General features: G+C 46.4%; 1 pseudogene across 1 annotated transcript in view; it reads right to left on the bottom strand.

Annotated features, from left to right (window-relative positions):
* Positions 1-209: 209 nt before the first annotated feature.
* Positions 210-23318, bottom strand: part of LOC311137497 (IQ motif and SEC7 domain-containing protein 3-like) — a 37593-nt pseudogene continuing 14484 nt past the window's right edge. The window contains exons 4-15 of the transcript in view: positions 22853-23202; positions 21978-22719; positions 20624-20785; positions 17375-17497; positions 4815-4981; positions 3375-3514; positions 3129-3260; positions 2879-2978; positions 1817-1975; positions 1595-1690; positions 1471-1514; positions 210-671 (exon numbers count right to left, since the gene is read on the bottom strand). The product of the transcript in view is annotated as an IQ motif and SEC7 domain-containing protein 3-like (transcript). The remainder of the gene's footprint in view (positions 672-1470; positions 1515-1594; positions 1691-1816; positions 1976-2878; positions 2979-3128; positions 3261-3374; positions 3515-4814; positions 4982-17374; positions 17498-20623; positions 20786-21977; positions 22720-22852; positions 23203-23318) is intronic.

The following is a 23318-nucleotide window of genomic DNA, read 5'->3' as shown; positions in this document are numbered from 1 at the left end:
CATTATCTCCCACTCTCTTTATCGGCTTATTCCCTCTCTCTCAGCCGACTTCCTTACCTCCCTCTTTCTCTTCCTCATCTCACCCTTTCTCTATCTTTGTCTTTGAGTGTTTGTGTTGTGTGTTTCTCCAATACAGTACATGACTATTTAACAAAAGGTCAGAGGGCACATGATAAGGTGTGGTAGGGTCAGGGGTGAGGGGTCATATGTCAGACGAGGCTGCGGGAGCCACTAGAGTTGCGTCTGCGGAGGGGTTGAGGCAGGGTGTGTGAGAGGGGGCAGGGGGAGTCGGGGGGACAGTATTGGTGGGGGTGGTTGTAGGGGGGAGGAGGGGGAGGCAGAGGTGGCTCAGATCCCTCTCTGACCCGTACTGGCGTGGACATCGCTGATTGGATGAGGCGGTGGTGGGAGGCGGGGCTTCCTTGGTTGAGGAAAGCTTCCATTCGCCCCAGGCCGCTCTGGTCCATGACAATCACCTTGACGATCTGCTGGCATTGAATGAGGGTGTCTGGGCGGAGCTCTCCGGGGTGGGTGGCACTTAGCATGGCCGGGGGGGCTGCCAGAGCCAGTTGGGTGGAGTCAGGACTGGTCACATGGTAGGTCTGGAGCAGCCTATCAGGGCTGGGCTGGGTCATGTGGTAGGTCTGCAGCAGCCTATTGTGAATTGACACCTAGTTTAGAAACAGCCAGAGAATGGCATGAGGAGTTACCATCCTGAACGCAGCCTACAGCAGCCCTCTGGTGGGTTAGACACACTGGCAGCATGCAGGCATGCAGGCAGCGAGCGCATGCTAACACGCACGCCAAACATACACACACACACCAGCCCAGAGACACACCTGTGTTTGGGTGGAAGGACGTTTCAGGGTCAAAATTTGGGCTCCAGTGGGTGGGTGTGTTTGCGTGTGGAGGAGGGGGAGTGTGTGTGGAGAGGGTAGAGTGTGTGGGGGGAGATGACACCTAGGGCGGGGTGTCTCCCCAACACAGATATATGCAACTCTAAAGGACTAAGAGTTAGGGGTTGGTGGGGGGGGCTGATAGGTCTGTCGAGAGGGCATTTAGAGCAGAGGAACTGGGCTTGAGTCATACACGTGCATGCATTCACAGATACACACGTACATCAACCCTGAGTCTGGCCATGGAGATGGTTTTCTAGCAAGCCAGCAGGGCTTAGAAAAGCTTATGATGGCTGGGAAGCAGATGTTGTGTTAGCAGGAGGCGAATACCCCTACTAGCACGAGGCTAATAGCTCATAGCTAACCCTGCATTGGCAGGTGGCTAATAGCTAATTACTGGTCCCCGTTAGCAGAAGGCCGATGGCTAAAGCTAGCCCTCCAGTTGCAGCTGTGTTGCTCTGAGGCACAAAGAGCTGGAGGGAGCTGAGGAGGGTCTCCCTACTCCTCGCCTGTGTGCATCTTTGCTAACAAACACAGACACACTTACCTGAGGCATAGTGTGTATGTGACTCACCTCCACAGTATTGTTGCCAGTCTTGCAATACAGATCTTGCTGGGCTGAGGGGAGAAACACACAAGTGACACTCAGAGACACAGCATGATGTGTGGATGCTAGTCGCTAACTTAGTGTTTGTTACCGGTGGGCGATCCTGTGTGTCGACTGAGTGTGTCCATCTGTCCTCCATTGGTGTGGGGGGTGTGAGTCTGCACACCCTGTTCTCTTTCCAGCTCCCCTACAGAGAACGAGATATGACCATATCATTACATAAAGAGCATAAAGAGCATGCGTGTGTGCATGTGTGTGTGCGTGTGCATGTGTGTGTGCGTGCGTGCGTGCGTGCGTATGTGTTTGTGCTCACATTGGATGTGTATCTGTTCCATCTCGTTGACCTCAGTGATGGACTCACGTAGCTCCTCTGTGAAATTCCTGAGCTCCTCACCGCTGGGGGAGCAGAAACTCACCAGCTGCTTCTTCTCTGAAGAGAACGGACTCAACATGGTGATGCCATGAGCATAGTCTGGACACACACACACACACACACACACACACACACACACAGTTAGCTATGTAACTAGAATGGTGATGCCATGGGCATAGTAGGACTATGGACAGACAATGTCATTGCTCATAGTTAGCTATGTATGGAGCAGTACAGTGTAATAGTATAGTAGTAGTAGTAGTAGTAGTAGTAGTAGTAGTAGTAGTAGTAGTAGTAGTAGTAGTAGTAGTAGTAGTAGTAGTAGTAGTAGTAGTAGTAGTAGTAGTAGTAGTAGTAGTAGTAGTAGTAGTAGTAGTCCTCTGTAGCTCAATTGGTAGAGCATGGCGCTTGTAATGCCAGGGTAGTGGGTTCGATCCCCTGGACCACCCATACGTAAAAATGTATGCACACATGACTGTAAGTCACTTTGGATAAAAGCGTCTGCTAAATGGCATATTATTATTATTATAGTAATAGAGTAGTAGTAGTAGTAGTAGAAATAGAGTCGTAGTAGTAGTAGTAGTAGTAGTAGTAGTAGTAGTAGTAGTAGTAGTAGTAGTAGTAGTAGTAGTAGTAGTAGTAGTAGTAGTAGTAGTAGTAGTAGTAGTAGTAGTAGTAGTAGTAGTAGTAGTAGTAGTAGTAGTAGTAGTAGTAGTCCTCTGTAGCTCAATTGGTAGAGCATGGCGCTTGTAACGCCAGGGTAGTGGGTTCGATCCCCGGGACCACCCATACGTAAAAATGTATGCACACATGACTGTAAGTCGCTTTGGATAAAAGCGTCTGCTAAATGGCATATTATTATTATAGTAATAGAGTCGTAGTCGTAGTCGTAGTAGTAGTCGTAGTAGTAGTAGTAGTAGTAGTAGAAAAGTAGTAATAGAGTTGTAGTAGTAATAGTAATAGTAGGAGTAGGAGTAGGAGTAGTAGTAGTAGAGTAGTTACATTCATTGCTGAAGAGGTGAAACTGCATGCCCAGTAGACCCATGGCTTTACAGAAGGTGTAGGAGGCAGAAGTCTTCTTCTTTGGACACAGCTTCAGGATCTGTGTGAGGAGATAACAGAATGGACATAAGTCATACAGTGAGTACAAACACACACACACACTGTGAGTACACAAATAAACACTACTCATGCCTTAACGTGTGGGTGTATGTGGGCATGAGTCCATGCGTGCGCGTGTGTGTGTTCTCACCAGTAAGAGGTCATTGAAGAGGAACACCTCTCTCTGGGTGTTGGCCAGTTTCTGTTTCAGAGGTTTGTTGAAGTCTGCCACCTCGAACAAACGACAGCAGCAGACCAGTCTACGGTGGGGCACAGACAGGATCTACAGAAGAACACACACATACACACACACACACACACACCATGGGGTTAACACACACACACACAGACTCCCCTCTCTCATTCTACCTTTCTCTTAGTCACACAACACACTCACAGTCTTCATCCCCAGTATGGACTGTTCCACACGGCTGACGTAGGTGACGTGGTCTTCATTGGAGCGTAGCTCTCTCTGCTGGGTCCTCTCATAGATCCCTGCCACCATCTCGCTGGGGATGTCTGCTCCGTCGTCCACTCCTGAGGGAACAGGGACACACACTACCAGTCACACAGGAGGAACTAGAGAGGGAATTCAGAAAATGAATTGCAAACTGAATTGACTCCATCCCTGGTTCAGACTTGTTGCAGGACAGGGCAGGAGTGGCTGATGTCAGGATCATCAGGGACCTCAGCCATTCGAGCCACGGCCTGTTCTCCCTGCTTCCATCACTCAGACGCGGGCAGTACAGGAGCATCATGGCTAAAAACTAACAGACTGGCCAATAGCATCTACCCCCAGACCATCAGACTCACCATCCCTGATCCCCCACAATTCAACCTGTCTCCTTCAACCAGCTGTCACTCATTCCATATGAAATAGGTCCTGTGTTGTATTAAAATATACACTGAGTATACAAAACATGACATAGACTGACCAGGTGAATCCAGGTGAAAGCTATGATCCCTTATTGATGTCACTTTTTAAATCCACATCAATCAGTGTAGATGAAGGGGAGGAGACAGGATTTTTAAACCTTGAGACATGGATTGTGTATGTGTGCCATTCAGAGGGTGAATGGGCAAGACAAAATATTTAAGTGCCTTTGAACAGGGTATGGTAGTAAGTGCCAGGCGCACCGGTTTGTGTCAAGAACTGCAACACTGCTGGGTTTTTCACGATCCACAGTTTCCCATGTGTATCAAGAATGGTCCACCACCCAAAGGACATCCAGCCAACTTGACACAACTGTGGGAAGCATTGGAGTCAATATGGGCCAGCATCCCTGTGGAACGTTTTCGACACCTTGTAGAGTCCATCCCCAAACGAATAGAGGCTGTTCTGAGGGCAAAAGGGGGTGCAACTCAATATTAGGAAGGTGTTCCTAATGTTTGGTTCACTCAGTGTACCAAGCATTGTCTGTGCGCCTCTGTGTGTTTGTGTGCCTGTTCTATAAATAACTGCTCCAGTGTCTCTAGTCTCTAACACCAGGCTCAGAAACGCTGTCATAAATGTTGCAAGGCTTCTGCAGCTCATTATACTGAGTCACACACACACAGGCACACACTGTCCATAATTTACCACCGTGGTCTTCGGATTATTTTGATTCTTTCTTCTATCTGTAGGCTCAAAAGAAAATCACACCAAAGGGAGCAAAAACAAAGACACAACCACTCTAACAAGCTAGGTACCGTTTAACAAGCTAGGTACCATTTAACAAGCTAGGTACCGTTTAACAAGCTAGGTACCGTTTAACAAGCTAGGTACCGTTTGTAGACACACACAAACAACACACAGACAGACAAACACAGACACACATATACAAAGACAGCCAGTCACCTCGTAGGTTGCGTATGAAGTCGTCGAGGCCCATCTTGCGTTGAGGTTTGATGTTAGGGGAATACATGTCAGTGTTGAGGAGGACCACAGCAAAGGCCAGGATGAATATGGTGTCTGGGTTATGGAACTGCTGCACCACCTCGGGATTACACATACAATACCTCTGACTGGAGAGATGGAGGGAGAGAGATGTAAAGAGAGTTGTTGTTACACATACAGTACCTCTAAAAGGGGGCAGAGGGAGATATTGAAAAAGAGACAGAGAAGGAGATAGTGAAAGAGACACAAAGAAAAAGAGAGTGAAATAATCATAATAATTTGGTGGATGCATATATTTTTCCTATTTCACACATGTGAAATGCCTTGCTCAAGGGCACATCAACAGATTTTCCATTTTGTCGGCTAGGGGATTCAAACTAGCAACCTTTCGGTCACTGGCCCAACACTAAACGCTAGGCTATCTGCCGAGAGAGACAGAAAGCTGTTCTGTTGTAATGGCCTCAAGAGACAAACTGCTTGTCCATTAGTGTCATTAGTTAGTAACTATTTAATGTTTCGTTCTTAACTTCAGACATTATGTAATACTGTTGTATTTGTGGGTTCTTAGATCCTGAGAAGAGATATATAAGCTTCCTCCCAAGATAAATACACACATACAAGCTTCCTGAGTTTTCAGTTTCTTGAGAGTCCTGCTGCACATCAAATACTCTGACACTGGGGATGAGCAGTGTGTGTGTGTTTGTGTGTGTTCAGAAGCTGATCTCTACTTGAAAACATTCCCAGTTTCTCATACCTAGGTAGCCACCTCTCCACCAATATCCTAATTGATGATGAAATCCAACATCGGATTGCTTGAACAAGTGCTGCCTTCGGCAAACTCAGAAACAGGGTCTTCGAGGATCGCAACACTACCACCAGGAACAAAGTGGACGTGTACAACGCTGTGATCATCCCTACCCTGCTATACGGTGCGGATACCTGGACCGCATTTTGAAAACACATGAAACCCCTTGAAAGATTCCACCAACGCTGCCTCAGGAAAATACTTAATATCAGCTGGGAAGACAGACAAACCAACATCAGTGACCTGTAGTGAACAAACTCATCCAGTATAGAAGCCATCATAATGAGACCAACTCCGATGGGCAGGTCACCTCATGAGGATGAGCGACTCAAGGCTTCCTAAACAGATCTTCTACTCACAGCTAGACCTGGGCAGAAAATTGTTGTATTTTGTAGTTTATTTGAAAATACCAACTTTTCAAATACTCAAGGTAGTCGAATATAGAGAATCAACTAAAGGCCACTTTTGGCATCTATTTCCTTTGATATTCAAATACAGGTCTCAGAAAAACAAATAATATTTGAAAGTATTTTGAATACCTCTCAGAAAAACAAATAATATTTGAAGGTATTTGAATATATGCAAGTTATTTGAAAAAATCTATATATATTTGATGGCTGCCAAATATTTGATGAAGAACGAAAAACTAGAACAGTTAGTTTAATTAGTCTAAATACATGATCATTAGTACACGGTTTCGAGGGCATTCAGATATGAATCTTAATATATAGCCTAGAATTAAATACTTGATGATTGAAGAAAAAAATGGTAGAAAAATGCTAAACTTTAACCTTTATCAATCAAAATAATGGAAAGTAATACAAATATAAACCAAACAGATTTTGTTTTATTGTTTAATATACATTTTTCATGCATTACATTACTCTTTACATCATTGTCATAGCCTATGATTCTTTAACAGTAATTTTAGATCTTGGTTAATCATTTAAGATGGCAATTGCATTTGATGAACATCAGGGTCTCAAATGTTTTGTCACTCATTGAGCAACGGTCAGGCCAGAACGTTCTTCCAGCGATGCTGAAACAAACATAATTTAATTATTCCTCCATTAAAATGCATCTGTCCAATGCCATCAGTTATATAGGTTCAGGTATATCCCTCATTACCAAATGAATGGAAAAGAAAAGCACAGAATAAAACCAGGGAATTATATCGCACTTATCTTTCCATTTAGTATTGAGGTATAAAACGTGTTGTACTGAGTGTACAAAACACACATGCTCTTTCCATGACGTAGACTGACCAGGTGAATCCTGGTGAAAGCTATGATCCCTTATTGATGTCACTTTTTAAATCCACTTCAATCAGTAGATGAAAGGGAGGAGACAGGTTAAAGAAGGATTGTGTATGTGTGCCATTCAGAGGGTGAATGGGCAAGATAAAATATTTAACTGGCTTTGAACGGGATATGGTAGTAGGTGCCAGGTGCAATAGTTTGCATCAAGAACTGCAACGCTGCTGAAACTTTCATGCTCAACAGTTTCCTGATTTATATCAAGAATGGTCCATCACCCAAAGGACATCCAGCCAACTTGACAAAACTGTGGGAAGCATTGGCGTCAACATGGGCCAGCATCCCTGTGGAACGCTTTCAACACCTTGTAGAGTCCATGCCCCGACGAACTTAAGCTGTTCTGAGGGCAAAAGGGTGGCAGGTGCAACTCAATATTAGGAAGGTGTTCTTAATGTTTGATATACTCAATGTACAGTACCAGTCAAATGTTTGGACACATGTACTCATTCAATGGTCTTTATTTATTTTTACTATTGTCTGCATTGTAGAATAATAGTGAAGACATCAAAACTATGAAATAACACATATGGAATCATGTAGTAACCAAAAAAGTGTTAAACAAATCAAAATATATTTTATACTTGAGATTCTTCAAAGTAGCCACTCTTTGCCTTGATGACAGCTTTGCACACTCTTGGCATTCTCTCAACCAGCTTCATGAGGAATAAAATTATATTTATTTATTTATCATTAGAATAAACAGACCAAACCAAACAAACACAGAAACAACGAACGGTGGCAGCTAGTACTCCGGGGACGACGACCGCCGAAGCCTGCCCGAACAAGGAGAAGGAGCAGCCTCGGCAGAAACCGTGACAGTACCCCCCCCCCTCCTTGACGCGCGGCTCCAGCCGTGCGCCGACCCCGGCCTCGGGGACGACCAGGAGGATGCGGAGCAGGGCGCGTGGGATGACCACGATGGAACTCAGTCAGAAGGGACGGGTCTAAGATGTCTCTCCTCGGCACCCAGCACCGCTCCTCCGGACCGTACCCCTCCCACTCCACGAGATATTGGAGACCTCCCATCCGGCGTCTCGAATCCAGGATGGACCGAACTGTGTACGCCGGAGCCCCCTCGATGTCCAGCGGGGACGGAGGAGTCTCTGCTATCTCACAGTCATGGAGTGGACCAGCTACCACCGGCCTGAGGAGAGACACATGGAACGAGGGCTTAATATTCTTATAATCAATAGGAAGTTGTAATCTGTAACACACCTCGTTCAACCTCCTCAGGACTTTAAAAGGCCCCACAAACCGCCGACCCAGCTTCCGGCAGGGCAGGCGGAGGGGCAGGTTTCTGGTCGAGAGCCAGACTCGATCTCCCGGTGCGTACACCGGTCCCTCACTGCGGTGGAGATCGGCGCTCGTCTTGTGTCGACGGATGGCCCGCTGCAGATGTACGTGAGCAGCGTTCCACGTCTCCTCCGAGCGCCGCACCCACTCATCCACCGCAGGGGCCTCGATCTGGCTCTGATGCCAGGGTGCCAGAGCCGGCTGGTACCCTAATACACATTGGAAAGGAGTGAGTCTGGTGGAGGAGTGGCGAAGGGAGTTCTGGGCCATCTCGGCCCAGGGAACATACCTCGCCCACTCCTCCGGCTGGCCCTGGCAATACGACCTCAGAAACCTACCCACATCCTGGTTTACCCGTTCAACCTGCCCATTGCTCTCCGGGTGGTACCCCGAGGTAAGGCTCACCGAGACCCCCAAGCGCTCCATGAACGCTCTCCAGACTCGAGAGGTAAACTGGGGGCCTCGATCAGACACTATATCCTCGGGTACCCCGTAATGCCGGAAGACGTGAGTGAATAGTGCCTCAGCGGTCTGTAGGGCAGTGGGGAGACCCGGCATGGGAAGGAGACGACAGGCCTTCCAGAACCGATCCACAACGACCAGGATGGTGGTATTTCCCTGGGAGGGGGGAAGGTCGGTAACGAAATCCACCGAAAGGTGAGACCAGGGTCGTTGTGGAACGGGCAGGGGCTGTAGCTTACCCCGGGGCAGGTGTCTGGGTGCCTTACACTGGGCACACACCGAGCAGGAGGAAACATAAACCCTCACATCCCTGGCTAACGTTGGCCACCAGTACTTAGTGCTAAGGCAGTGCACCGTCCGGCCAATCCCTGGATGTCCAGAGGAGGGTGACGTGTGAGCCCAATATATAAGTCGATCCCGAACCTCGAGCGGAACGTACTTCCGACCCACAGGACACTGTGGAGGGCTAGGATTGGTATGCAACGCCCGCTCGATTTCGTAATCGACCTCCCACACCACCGGTGCCACTAGGCAAGACGGCGGGAGTATGGGCGTGGGCTCAACGGACCTCTCCTCCGTGTCATACCGCCGGGACAGGGCATCTGCCTTACCGTTCTGGGACCCAGGGATGTACGTGATCTTAAAAACGAACCGGGCCAGAAACATGTTCCACCTAGCCTGGCGAGGGTTCAGTCTCCTAGCTGCCCGGATGTACTCCAGGTTTCGGTGGTCAGTCAAAATGAGGAAAGGATGTTGAGCCCCCTCAAGCCAATGCCTCCACACCTTTAGGGCCTGGACCACGGCTAGCAGCTCCCTGTCCCCCACGTCATAATTTCGCTCCGCCGGACTGAGCTTTTTTGAGTAAAAAGCACAGGGGCGGAGTTTCAGTGGCGTGACAGACCGTTGCGAGAGCACGGCCCCTATACCGGCTTCCGACGCGTCTACCTCAACCTGGAATGGTAGCGCGGGATCCGGATGCGCCAGCACCGGCGCCGAGGTAAACAGGTCCTTCAGTCTCCCAAAAGCCCTATCAGCCTCAGCAGACCACTGCAAGCGCACCGGACCTCCCTTTAGTTGAGACGTTATGGGAGCTGCCACCTGTCCAAAACCCAGGATAAACCTCCTGTAGTAATTCGCAAAGCCCAAGAACCGCTGCACCTCTTTAACAGTGGTTGGAGTTTGCCAATTACGCACGGCCGACACACGGTCAACCTCCATCTTTACCCCTGACGCAGACAACTGATAACCCAAAAAGGAGACAGACTCCTGGAAAAACAGACATTTCTCTGCCTTGACATACAGATCATGCTCCAACAATCTCCTCAATACTCGGCGCACCAGGGCTACATGCTCGGCTCGGGTAGAAGAATACACTAGAATGTCGTCAATGTACACGACCACTCCTTGCCCCTGCATATCCCGGAAGATCTCATCTACGAAGGATTGGAAGACTGAAGGAGCATTCATTAAACCGTATGGCATGACGAGATACTCGTAATGACCCGAGGTGGTACTAAATGCTGTCTTCCATTTGTCTCCCTCCCTAATACGCACCAAATTGTATGCGCTCCTGAGGTCCAATTTTGTGAAGAACCGCGCCCCGTGTAAAGACTCCGTCATAGTCGCAATCAGAGGGAGTGGATAACTGTATTTCACAGTAATCTGATTGAGACTGCGGTAATCAATACACGGGCGCAAACCTCCATCCTTTTTCTTCACAAAAAAGAAACTCGAGGACGCAGGAGAGGTGGAGGGCCGTATGTATCCCTGTCTCAGAGACTCAGCTATGTAAGTCTCCATAGCTCCCTTCTCCTCTTGAGACAAAGGATACACATGGCTCCGCGGAAGCGCAGCTCCTACCTGGAGGTCTATCGCACAATCCCCCTGTCTATGTGGTGGCAATTGCGTCGCCTTCGCCTTACTAAACACAAGTGCTAAATCCTCATACTCGGGGGGAATGTGCAATGTGGGCATTTGGTTTGGACTTTCCACCGAGGTCGCCCCTACGGAAACGCCCAGACATCGCCCTACACACTGGGCAGACCACTCCTTAAGAGCCCTCTGTTGCCACGAAATAGAGGGATTATGAGTAATCAACCAGGGAAGCCCCAGCACCACCGGATACGCAGGAGAGTCTATAAGATATAGCTGAATAGTCTCCTCATGACCCTCCTGCGTGACCATAGCTGTGACCTCCCTAATCAACCCCGATCCCAACGGACGGCTATCTAGAGCATGTACAGGGAAAGGATTACTGACAGGAAGGAGGGGAATCCCTAACTCTGCACAAAAACTCTGATCTATAAAATTCCCAGCTGCGCCTGAATCTACTAGCGCCTTATGCTGGGAACGAGGTGCAACCTGTGGGAAGCAAACAGGTATGGTTAGGTGCACAACAGAGAGCTCTGGGTAAGTGGGGCGCCTACTCACCTGGAAGGACTCCCCAGTGCGTGGCCTGCCGTCTCTTCCCCTAGGAGACCCCCCCCCAGCACCTGGCCGCAGTGTGTCCTCCACGGCCACAGTAGGTACAGGGGTTGGTCCCCCTGGGGCTCCTTTTCCTCTCCTCTCTAGCGCCAGCACCCCCGAGCTCCATAGGACTAGGCTCGGAGGTGCTGGAGGGTGGAATGGACGACCCCCACTCAGGACGTCCGCGGGTGGCCAACAGGGTGTCTAGGCGAATGGCCATGTCTACCAACTGGTCAAACGTGAGGGTGGTGTCCCTGCAGGCCAACTCACGACGGACGTCCTCCCGTAGGCTGCAGCGGAAGTGGTCTATGAGGGCCCGCTCATTCCACCCTGCGTCTGCCGCTAGAGTCCGGAACTCCAGTGCAAACTCCTGGGCGCTCCTCCTCCCCTGTCGGAGGTAGAATAGACGTTCTCCCGCCGCCTTCCCTTCAGGTGGATGGTCGAATACAGCCCTGAAGCGACGGGAGAACTCCGCATAGGTGATCGTCGCGGGGTCTATTCTCCTCCATTCGGCGTTGGCCTACTCCAACGCCTTGCCGGTGAGACAGGAGATGAGGGCGGAAACGCTCTCGTGTCCCGAGGGCACCGGGTGTACGGTGGCGAGGTAGAGTTCTACTTGTAGGAGGAAACCTTGACACCCGGCAGCGGTACCATCATACGCCCTCGGGAGCGAGAGCCGAATCCCACTGGGTTCCGGAGCGTGGACTAAGGGACTGACCGGTGCTGGTGGTACTGTAGGAGGAGGCGTGGGTGCCCAACTGGTCTCCAGGCGATGCAGGGTATTCATTACTCCCTGTAGAGCGTTGGTGATCTGGGCTATCCTGTCATCCTGTCCGCGGACGCGCTCCTCCCATGACTCGGTCGCTGCTGCTGCTCCTGCTGATTCCATGAATGGTGTGTATTTCTGTCAGAGACGGGCGTAGGTGTGGTGTGGAATCAAATGCAGGATGCAGATGCAAGTCCAAAAACACTTTAATAAAGTCCACAGAATGAACGGCTACAAACAGAGCCGGAGGCACAAGGAAAATAACGCACACGTAAAAATACAACAAACGCACAACAGTGCGGACTCTCTATAAAGAATAGAGCACAAACTGACTGGCAACACCTGCTGACATGGAACAACTACACACAACCACAAGACAGAAACAACGAGAACTTAAAGGACACATAATCAAGACAAAATGAGAAACAGGTGTACCAAAACAGACCAAACCAAACAAACACAGAAACAACGAATGGTGGCAGCTAGTACTCCGGGGACGACGACCGCCGAAGCCTGCCCGAACAAGGAGAAGGAGCAGCCTCGGCAGAAACCGTGACACAAATGGCCTAGAACATGGACTTTTGTGTAAATAAAAATATAATTAATAAAAATAATTAACACAGAAAGTGTGGAGTCTGTGGACCCATATAGACAACGGAAAAGTGTTAAATTAACACACTCCTTAGTGTAAAGCCTTATTCAAATATTTTCTATGTTAATTGTCAGTGTTAATCATTTATTTATTATATATTATTATATATATATTATATGTATTTTTAACACTGGAGAATTTACTGTGCAGTATAGTGTCCCATCTTATTTATACTTACATTGCATTCGGAAAGTATTCAGACCCCTTCCCTTTTTCCACATTTTGTTACGTTACAGCCTTATTCTAAAATTGATTAAATACATTTCCACATCAATCTACATACCCCATAATGACAAAGCGAAAAAAGGTTTTTAGAAATGTTTGCAAATTTATAAAAAATTAAAAACTGATATACCTTATTTACTTAAGAATTCAGACCCTTTGCTATGAGACTCGAAATTGAGCTCAGGTGCATCCTGTTTCTACAACTTGATTGGAGTCCACCTGTGGTAAATTCAATTAATTGGACATGATTTGACAAAGCACACACCTGTTTATATAAGGTCCCACAGTTGACAGTGCATGTCAGAGCAAAAACCAAGCCATGAGGTCGAAGGAATTGTCCGTAGAGCTCTGAGACAGGATTGTGATGAGGCACAGATCTGGGGAAGCGTACCAAAAAATGTCTGCAGCATTGAAGGTCCCCAAGAACACAGTGGCCTCCATCATTCTTAAATGGAAGAGGTTTGGAACCACCAACACCCTTCCTAGAGCTGGCCGCCCGGCCAAACAGAGCAATCGTGGGAGAACGGCCTTGGTCAGGGAGGTGACCAAGAAACCAATGGTCACTCTGAGAGAGCTCCAGAGTTCCTCGGTGGAGATGGGAGAACCTTCCAGAAGGACAACCATCTCTGCAGCACTCCACCAATCAGGCCTTTATGGTAGTGGCCAGATGGAAGCCACTCCTCAGTAAAATGCACATGACAGCCTACTTGGAGTTTGCCAAAAGGCACCTAAAGAACTCTCAGACCATGAGAAACAAGATTCTCTGGTCTGATGAAACCAAGATTGAACTCTTTGGCCTGAATGCCGAGCGTCACGTCTGGAGGAAACCTGGCACCATCCCTACAGTGAAGCATGGGAGACTAGTCAGGATCGAGGGAAAGATTAACAGAGCAAAGTACAGAGAGATCCTTGATGAAAACCTGCTCCAGTGCGCTCAGGACCTCAGACTGGGGCAAAGGTTCACCTTCCAACAGGACAACGACCCTAAGCACACAGCCAAGACAACGCACGAGTGGCTTCAGGAAAAGTCTCTGAATGTCCTTGAGTGGCCCAGCCAGAGCCCGGACTTGAACCTGATCAAACATCTCTGGAGAGACCTGAAAATAGCTGTGCAGTGACGCTCCCCATCCAACCTGACAGAGCTTGAGAGGATCTGCAGAGAACAATGGAAATTTCACATGAAGTTTCACATGTGGATGTACACAACCCGGACCCATGACACCTGGAGGAAAATCATACTCGACTACGAGGGATCCCAAAGGAAGGAGGTGTTTGTGTGTGTGTGTGTGTGAGTGAGATTACATAACATAGTTTTTCTACACCAGCTAGTTCTCTTATCTTCAAATCTGCATACAGTATGAGAGAAGCTCAGCAGCTGGTACGGAATAACACTTACGGAAAAAATCACGTTTTGCACATGTGAAATCATGTAAAACTAATTGCTTTTGGAACACTTCACATGTGATATTTCACATGAAGTTTCACATTTCACAATGTGTTTTTGGAACATTTAAAATATTTTATATTTGAGATTCTTTAAAGTAGCCACCCTTTGCCTTGATGACAGCTTTGCACACCCTTGCCATTCTCTCAACCAGCTTCATGAGGAATGCTTTCCAACAGTCTTGAAGGAGTTCCCACACATGCTGAGCACTTGTTGGCTGCTTTTCCTTCACTCTGCGTTCCAACTCATCCCAAACCATCTCAATTGGGTTGAGGTCGGGGTATTGTGAAGGCCAGGTCATCTGATGCAGCACTCTATCACTCTCCTTCTTGGTCAAATAGCCCTTACACAGCCTGGAGGTGTGTTGGGTCATTGTCCTGTTGAAAAACAAATGCTAGTCCCTCTAAGCGCAAACCAGATGGGATGGCGTATCGCTGCATAATGCTGTGGTAGCCATGCTGGTTAAGTGTGCCTTGAATTCTAAATCCATCACTGACAGTGTCACCAGCAAAGCACCCCCACACTATCACACCTCCTCCTCCATGATTCATGGTGGGAACCACACATGCGGAGATCATCCATTCACCTACTCTGCGTCTCACAAAGTCACGGCGGTTGGAACCATCAGACCAAAGGACAGATTTCCACCGGTCTAATGTCCATTGCGCGCGTTTCTTGGCCCAAGCAAGTCCCTTCTTCTTATTGGTGTCCTTTCGTAGTGGTTTCTTTGCAGCAATTTGACCATGAAGGCCTGATTCACGCAGTCTCCTCTGAACAGTTGATGTTGAGATGTGTCTGTTACTTGAACTCTGTGAAGCATTTATTTGGGCTTGCAATCTGAGGTGCAGTTAACTCTAATGAACTTATCCTCTGCAACAGAGGTAACTCTGGGTCTTCCTTTTCTGTGGCGGTCCTCATGAGAGCCAGTTTCATCATAGCGCTTGATGGTTTTTGCGACTGCACTTGAAGATGCTTTCAAAGTTGTTGAAATTTTCCGGACTGACCTTCATGTCTTAAAGTAATGATGGACTGTCGTTTCTCTTTGCTTATTTGACCTGTTCTATTATGGACTTGGTCTTTTACGAAATAGGGCTATCTTCTGTATACCACCCCTACCTTGTCACAACACAACTGATTGGCTCAAACACAAATTAACTTTTAAAAAGGCACACCTGTTAATTGAAATGCATTCCAGGTGACTACCACATGAAGCTGGTTGAGAGAATGCCAAGAGTGTGCAAAGCTGTCATCAAGGCAAAGGGTGGCTACTGTGACAGAACATTACATATTTACCTGATTTGTTGGATATTTAACAATTATTTACTTAACAAACAGTAAGACATTTCTGTCCTACTAATGCTGTGTTTTATGGTCTCCACTCCAGCACCCTGCAGCTAATCTGGGTTTATGGTTTTACTAGAGATAGATTGAGCTGACAATTGACTGATATCTTGGTGATAAAAATTAACAGCCACAAGTCAATAAAACGTGTGATTATCTAACAACATTGACGAAAATGTAGCAGCTCTCTGGGACACTTGACATTAAGACCTACAGTGGCTTGCGAAAGTATTCACCCCCCTTGGCATTTTTCCTATTTTGTTGCCTTACAACCTGGAATTAAAATAGATTTTTGGGGGGTTTGTATCATTTGATTTACACAACATGCCTACCACTTTGAAGATGCATCAATTTGGACTATTTTGTGTATGTCCATTACATGAAATCCAAATAAAAATCTATTTAAATTACAGGTTGAAATGCAACAAAATAGGAAAAACGCCAAGGGGGATGAATGCTTTTGCAAGGCAAAGTGCAGAAATGCATTCTTGCCAATAAGTCTGTGGCCATATCTCTTTCACGCTCACAGATCTGGTGGTGTAGCTGCACTGTAGCAAGCTATTTCAGATTGCTAGTAACCAAGCGGTTATTAGTTCAAATCCCATTTAAGGCCCAATTGTGTTCACAGTACAAGATGTTACAGTAATTTAAATCTATATACAGTAGCATACTGTCATTTTCTAGAATTAAAACCTTGAAGTTGTTGTATATATTTACTTTATTTTTACTGTAACTTTACTTTATTTTTAGTGCAGAAATGTTATCTCGGCAATAAATATATAGCCAATCTCCAATATGTCCATAGACCTGGTGGCTCAGCAGGAACTTCAGGAAGCTAGCAACCAAGAGGTTGTGAGTTCAAATCCCAAATGAGGTTGAGTTCCAAGTAATCAGCATACTGTCTATTAATAACACCTGAATTTAGCTGTAAAAATACAGTAACTTGTAGATTTACTGTATTTTCACTGCAACTACACAAAAACCTCTAAGGGGCCATGACACATCCCTACGTTGTCACATTTATTACGTGCTCACATGTTGTCACGTGCAGTTTTATGTTATTATTATTTGTATTTATGTTACTTCACATGGTTGTCACATGTTATCACATTAACTTCACATTAAATCACATGTGATCACATGAGATCCCACAATATCACGTGTTCACATGCGAAATTCATGTGGTTTTTCCGTAAAGGAATACCTCCTTTAAAATGACTTCTTATGTCACCCTTATGACAGATAATATCTGTTATCTACCAGACCTGTAACAGCATGTCTACCCTACTACCCACTCCCAGAGGGGTAGGACTTTGTCCCTACAGGTCAAGACACTGGTCCTGGATGCAGGACACTTCTTGTTTTAGACCTGGGAGACCACTCGGTAGGTGGAATTGAGCTAATCTCTAATATATTATTTTAGCTGCTGAGGTTATTAGTAGTTAGGTCAAATGTGGTGCTAGGTTGGAACCTGCTGTTTTTTTTGTCATTTAGCTGACGCTCTTATCCAGAGTGACTTACATGAGCAATTAGGGTTACGTGCCTTGCTCAAGGGCACATCGACAGATTTTTCACCTAGTCGGCTTGGGGATTAGAACCAGCAACCTTTCGGTTACTGGCACAACGCTCTTAACCACTAAGCTACCTGCCGCCCTGTTCATGGCACTCCAGAACCAGAGTGCCTAACCCTGGAGTAACCCTGATCGGCTGATCAGTTTAAGGGTGTGATGTGATTGGTTGGTGGGTCTGACCTGAAAGCTTCAATGAGTCTCTCCACCTTCTGGGCCTCTCCCTGGACTCTTATGTGAGACTGGAACTTCCTCAGCGCCTCATCCAGCTCCATCCCAGAGAAGTCCATCTCATCCACCACACAGCTAAAGAGACAGAGGGGGAGGAGAGGTTAGTTGTGTATGTCTCGCTCATGTCACTGTTGACGTCATTGTTTTGTGTGTGTGTGTGTGTTTGTGTGTGTGTGTGTGTGTGTGTGTGTACGAGGGTGAGTGTACAACTGCTCTTGGTGGTCATAGTTTAATTACAGAAGCACTGACCTGGAACACATTTACACACACACACACAAAAACACACACACAAACACACACACATGCTCACACACTTAACAAATGCATATATCCAATACATATTCCATCCAATGGATAAGGGCAATGAAAACTGTGTGAGACAGAGAGATAGAGAGAGAGGGGGAGTAGAGAGAAAAGAGTGGGAGATAGAGGGAAAAGAAGAGAGAGAAGGTTGAGAGATGTAGAGAAAAACATTGTGCTGAGAGCTGTGACCTATTTTTTCTCTAAGCAAAACACACTCTCTCCTGGCTCTCTCTCTCTCTGCAGTATGAGCACATGCATCCATCCATGTGTGTGTGTGTGTGTGTGTGTGTGTGTGTGTGTGTGTGTGTGTGTGTGTGTGTGTGTGTGTGTGTGTGTGTGTGTGTGTGCAGTGGGATCCGGAATTACTGGATCCCTTGATAAAGATGAGCAAAAAAGACTGTATAAAATAAATAATACAAATACTGAGCCATATTGTATGCTCAAACTACATATACTAATACAATTGCTCAGAGAAATAGATTTAGTTTAACAAGTTATAAAATAATCTGAGAAAGATAGAGGTCAAAATTAGGGATGAGGTATTTTCTGCAAATGTGACTGGTTTCAGGAAACTAGGTGTATGTCGCGCGTCACTCCTTTACAGGAGCGCCATTTGAACGTAAACTTTATTTTGATTTTATTTTTTATGCGTTTTTGGGCAGAAATGCCTTCTGGAACGTGAATTTTCATGTGCCTCAATAACGAACTTGTATGCCATCTGTAAATATGAATAAAATTGTTAAATTACGAGCCTAGTTGGTTTAGCCACGGAAAAAGACAGCAACCTTCCTGCTAGCCATGATTGGCTGAGATAATGAGTGGGCTGGACATGCCGAGAGATGAGTTTGGATTGGTCTGCCACGTAGCACGCTTCTGTCTATAATATGAGCTGGTCAGTATGTGTAGGTAATCCTTTCTAATGCAGCTTTTTAAAAAGATGCAGACGGAGTCAAAAAGAGAACACACAGAAGGCTGTTGTATAAAACACCTGTGTCCGGATTACATCTTCAAACTAAGGGCAACCATGGCATCTGTGACAGAGAGGGAGAAGCGTCCATCCATGTATACGGGTAAGAGAGTCTAGCTAGCTACATTTTCAGATATTACACATTTCTAATTTTGCCAGAAAGTCATTTTTATTTCAAGTTAAAGTGTATTGTTAGCTAGCTAGCTAATGTTAGCTGGCTGGCTAGCTAGCTAACGTTACGTGTATGATCTGTGTAGTAATATTATTCGTATCTCAGAGCATTGCTAGTTATAGCCTAATGTTAGCTAGCTAGCATAGAACTTGGTTGGTTAGCTACCTGCAGATTCATGCAGGGTAGTAACGTTATGAGTTGGGATTACATGTCTAAACAAAAGACTCCACTATGCAAGTAACTATTTAAATAGAATGTTTATGATGTCACTGCGACAACTGTCGATAGACATAGCTGGTAAATTCGTTCTGGCAATCTACTCCGATTTCAGAGCACTTTCGTCTGAGTGCAGCAGAATAACTGACGAATTTACAAACACTCAACACCCGTTGAATATGGCCAGTGTCAGTAAACGTTGGCAAACAAGTGCAATTACATTTTTGCCAGCAGCACAGTTGCAGTCACCAACGCTCTGGATAACATAAAAACAGCCTAACCATCTCTGCTAGGAAGAGTAAAATGGTCAGAGTGAGCTGTTCTCTCATTTGGGTCTGGAAGTAGCTAGCAAGCTAGCCAACGTTAGCCAGTTAGCTTGGTTGCTTGACTGCTGTTGTTAGGCAGAACGCTCAGATCAACCCTACTCCTCGGCCAGAGCGTCCAGTGTGCGCTCTGAATTTACGAATTAACAATCTGACAATGCTCTGAGTTTACGAACGCCCAGAGCACACTCTGGCACTCCAGATTAAATTTACGAACACACCCGTAGTATAAGCCAGCCTTTAGTCTTGAAATGTTTTGTTGTTTAGTACATAGCCTCACATGTGAATCCTTAAAGAGATGGGTGGGGATAAAGCTTAAGAGGTTGTGAACGATGCTGAATGGGTGTAGACAAAGAAGAGCTCTCCAGTAGGTACCAAAACATTCAAGGGCCATTTTCTCAAAAGTGAGGTTCCAAGTTTATCAACTTTCATAGCAGAATTGCTTTCCCATTGTTCTTCAACTAGTGTATGATATTCCATTTTCAAGCTCTGAGTCTCTACTTTTATCCAATGTAAAAAACACAATTTCACATTTTGCTACATATTGGATTGGAACCGGTGCTATGTCATATGACATGAAAATAGAGATCTTTGGCCACACACACCAATGGTGGGTTTGGCCTTCAAAAGAACAATGCATATGCAGAAAATACCTCATCCCTACTGCAGAATATGGTGGTGGATCTTTGATGTTATGGGGAAATGTAGCTTCCACTAGTCCTGGGTCTTCCAACAGGACAATAACCCCTAGCACACATCAAAATCCACAAATAAATTGCTAATTGACCACAAAATCAACATCACACTCCGGACATGAACCCCATTGAAAACCTGTAGTTTGAATTGAAGAGGGCAGTCCATAAGCGCAGACGAAGGATGTCAAGGATCTGCAAAGATTCTGTATGGAGGGATGATCTAATATCCCTCACAATGTGTTCTCCGATCTCATAAAACATTTTATAAAAAGGCTCAGTGTCATTATCCAAAAATATATTTATCTGAGCAATTCTATTAGTATAAAATTAAAATTAAATTGAGCATACAATATTTTTGGAGCATACAATATACAGTAGCTCACTATTTTGCTCATCTTTATCAAGGGATCCAATCATTCCGGACCCTACTGTAAAACATATTGTATATGCCGTATGCATGCATTCAAGTGTGTATGTGTGGTTATCTGTGCGTGTGTGTGTGCTATATTTTGGGTGTGGACTCACTCCAGGACGTCTCTGTTGAAGAGTAGCTTACTGTTCCCCAGGAACTCTCCAATCATCTGTCGGCTCAGGCCCTTCCTCTGTAGCAGGAAGTGGGCCACGCCCATGGGCGTGTCTGGGACAAAACCCCGCGTGATCAGGAAGTGGATGCCTCGCTCTGGGTTCCTACAGCAGAGATAGACAGCACAATATCGGTGTATGCATGTATGTGTGTGTGGGTGTGTGTGGATGTGTGTGTATAGGACTGTAAAGTAATAGGCAACTCTCTCAGTGATGCACTTTAGCTAATTTACATTGACTACAGGCCAACCGTATGTACCACTATATATAGAGAACACCTCTCTCTCTCTCTCTCTCTCTCTCTCTCTCTCTCGCTCTCTCCCTTTTCCCTCTACCCCTCTCTAGACCAGATACCTGTTCTGTGAATAATTCTGTGAGTAGCTAGAGGACAATTCGACCCTGTGTGTGTGTCAGGGTTGTGCTCAATTCAGAATTGAATTGAGAATGCCTCATAAATTCCAATAAAATTCTTGAATTTGAATTGAAGTAGTAAACAGGATACAGAATTGCAATTTGAATTTGAATTAAAGGAAATAGAATTGAATTCAGTGAAATTCAATGAAATTCAAATGCCTCTTCTATTTTATGTGTAGTCTATACAAATATACATCTTGTACATAAAACATCAAACATGTTGTTATATACATGCATATAAAATATTGTTGAAGCAATTGATTTTCAGGACAAACTCTTAAAATGAATGATCAAGGAAAACAAACCCACTGGGCACAGACGTCTATTCAACGTCTACTGCACATTGGTTCAACATAATTTCTTTTAAATGACGTGGAAACAACGTTGATTCAACCATTGTGTGCCCATGGAAAACCTGTATGCAAATATTCTAAGTTATTATATTTCATTAATCACTTACGTTTGGTTTAATATGGGGAAAATACTACTTTTCCCAGAATGCATTAGTTTGACCATCAAGTTGACCCTTCAAAAATAAGCCAAACAAATGAAATGGTTGGTTGAAATATAATTGGCTGGTCTAAGCACTAAGGTTAAAAGAGTACATGAACATTGTTTCCAGAGAAAAGTGATATATTCTTTGGTATCTGGAAGTGTGACCTGTCAGATTCAATGAAACGCTCATGTTCTATAACTGAGTGGAATTTCTTTGAATTGTGCTGAATTAAATTGTACATCTTGTGGGTTGTGGCCAATTCAATTAGAATTTCAACTAATGAGTTGAATAGGAGTCAATTCCAAAATTCTGAATTAAGCACAACCCTGGTATGAAGTATATAAAGTCTGTGTTTGCGTGCATGTGTGTGTGTGTGTGTGGACTCACACGTTGAAGAGGTTGAGTCCAATGCGGTAGAGTCGTTTACGGTGTGTGTCAGTGGAGAGTGTGGGGGATCGGCAGGAGGCAGGGTCCTGGCAGCGGTCTCTAGGTAGAGAGAGGACCAGTGCCTGGAGAGCCTCAGAGGTGGGGTCCCTGGTTGACTGGGACCCTGGCTGGGACTGGGGGTGATAAGCCTTGGGGTATGTGGAGTACTGGGGGTACTGGGAATAGGAGGACTGAGTGGTATACCGGTTAGACTGGGCCGAGGTAGAGTTGGAGGTGGAACTGAGTCTCTCTGAGCCACTCTGCCCCCCCATCTCTCCCCCCTGCCCTGTCACAGTTGACCCCCTCCTTGAACCTTCTCCCTCCAACAACTCCTCACTGGGAGGGGGGGCAGGAAACTCCTCCTCACCCCCCAGCTGGGAGGTTGTTGATTGTGTCCTCACCCCTCCTCCCCTGCCCATTGAGGCTTGCCTGCTCCCTCCCGCTCCTACCCCTGTGTTGCCGTGGGTAGCGGTGGTAGTGGAGGTGGTAGTCGTGGAGACAGTGTAGTTGTTGGTGTCGATGTGAACGGTGACGTCTCTGAAGGCCATGAGCAGGGAGCTTGCGCTGCGAGGCATACAGGCACTCTGAGCAGCCACCCGAAACGCCTCGGGGTCCATCAGCAGCCCCCCTGTCCCCCCTCAACCCCCTCCGACAAGCTCCACCCATGCAGGGCCTCGTCTATCGAATGGGCCAGTGAGTGTACCTGGAATAAGAATCATAATACTAGTCATAGGAACACCTGTACGTTTTATAATGCTACGCTAGGCTTACTGTAGTGGAAAAATGTATTATGATGCTAGACTATGCTAGGCTAAAGTGCTACACATAAAGCCCACCTGCTCTGAGAAGCAGTCCTCCAGCTGTCTGAGTGAGGGGCCGGGGCCCGGGACCGGGGCGGGGGAGTGGGGCAAGGAGGTGGTGCGTGAGGGGGGTGGTGGGGTGTTTTGGGGCGCAGGGGTGGTCTCCCGGCCTCTAACAAGAAGCTGTGTCGCTGGGTGGGGTTCTGGTTCCGGCTGGGGTTGGGCCGGCGCAGGGAGATGCGGCGTGGCAACTTGCTCTCTGACAGAGAGTTCCGGATCTTCTGGAAGTTCTTACTGAGCTGGTACTGACGGAACGCCGTCTGAATACGACACGCAGCGCGCCGCGACACCAGGTGACCGCCGTACCTCTGTTCCAATTCCTCTATCTACAACAGAGAGGGAGAGAGAGGAAAGAGAAGAACAGAGAAAAAGATTGTTAGCAAGGTTTTTGGGGGGAGGGATATTGTAATCACAGAGCAATGCTACAAGCCTCCATTTGTTA

Source organism: Coregonus lavaretus, assembly GCF_964263955.1.
Source record: "Coregonus lavaretus genome assembly, chromosome: 11".
NCBI classification, from domain to species: Eukaryota; Metazoa; Chordata; class Actinopteri; order Salmoniformes; family Salmonidae; genus Coregonus; species Coregonus lavaretus.
The sequence above is the reverse complement of the archived record's forward strand: the minus strand, read 5'-3'. Positions and strand labels throughout refer to the sequence as shown.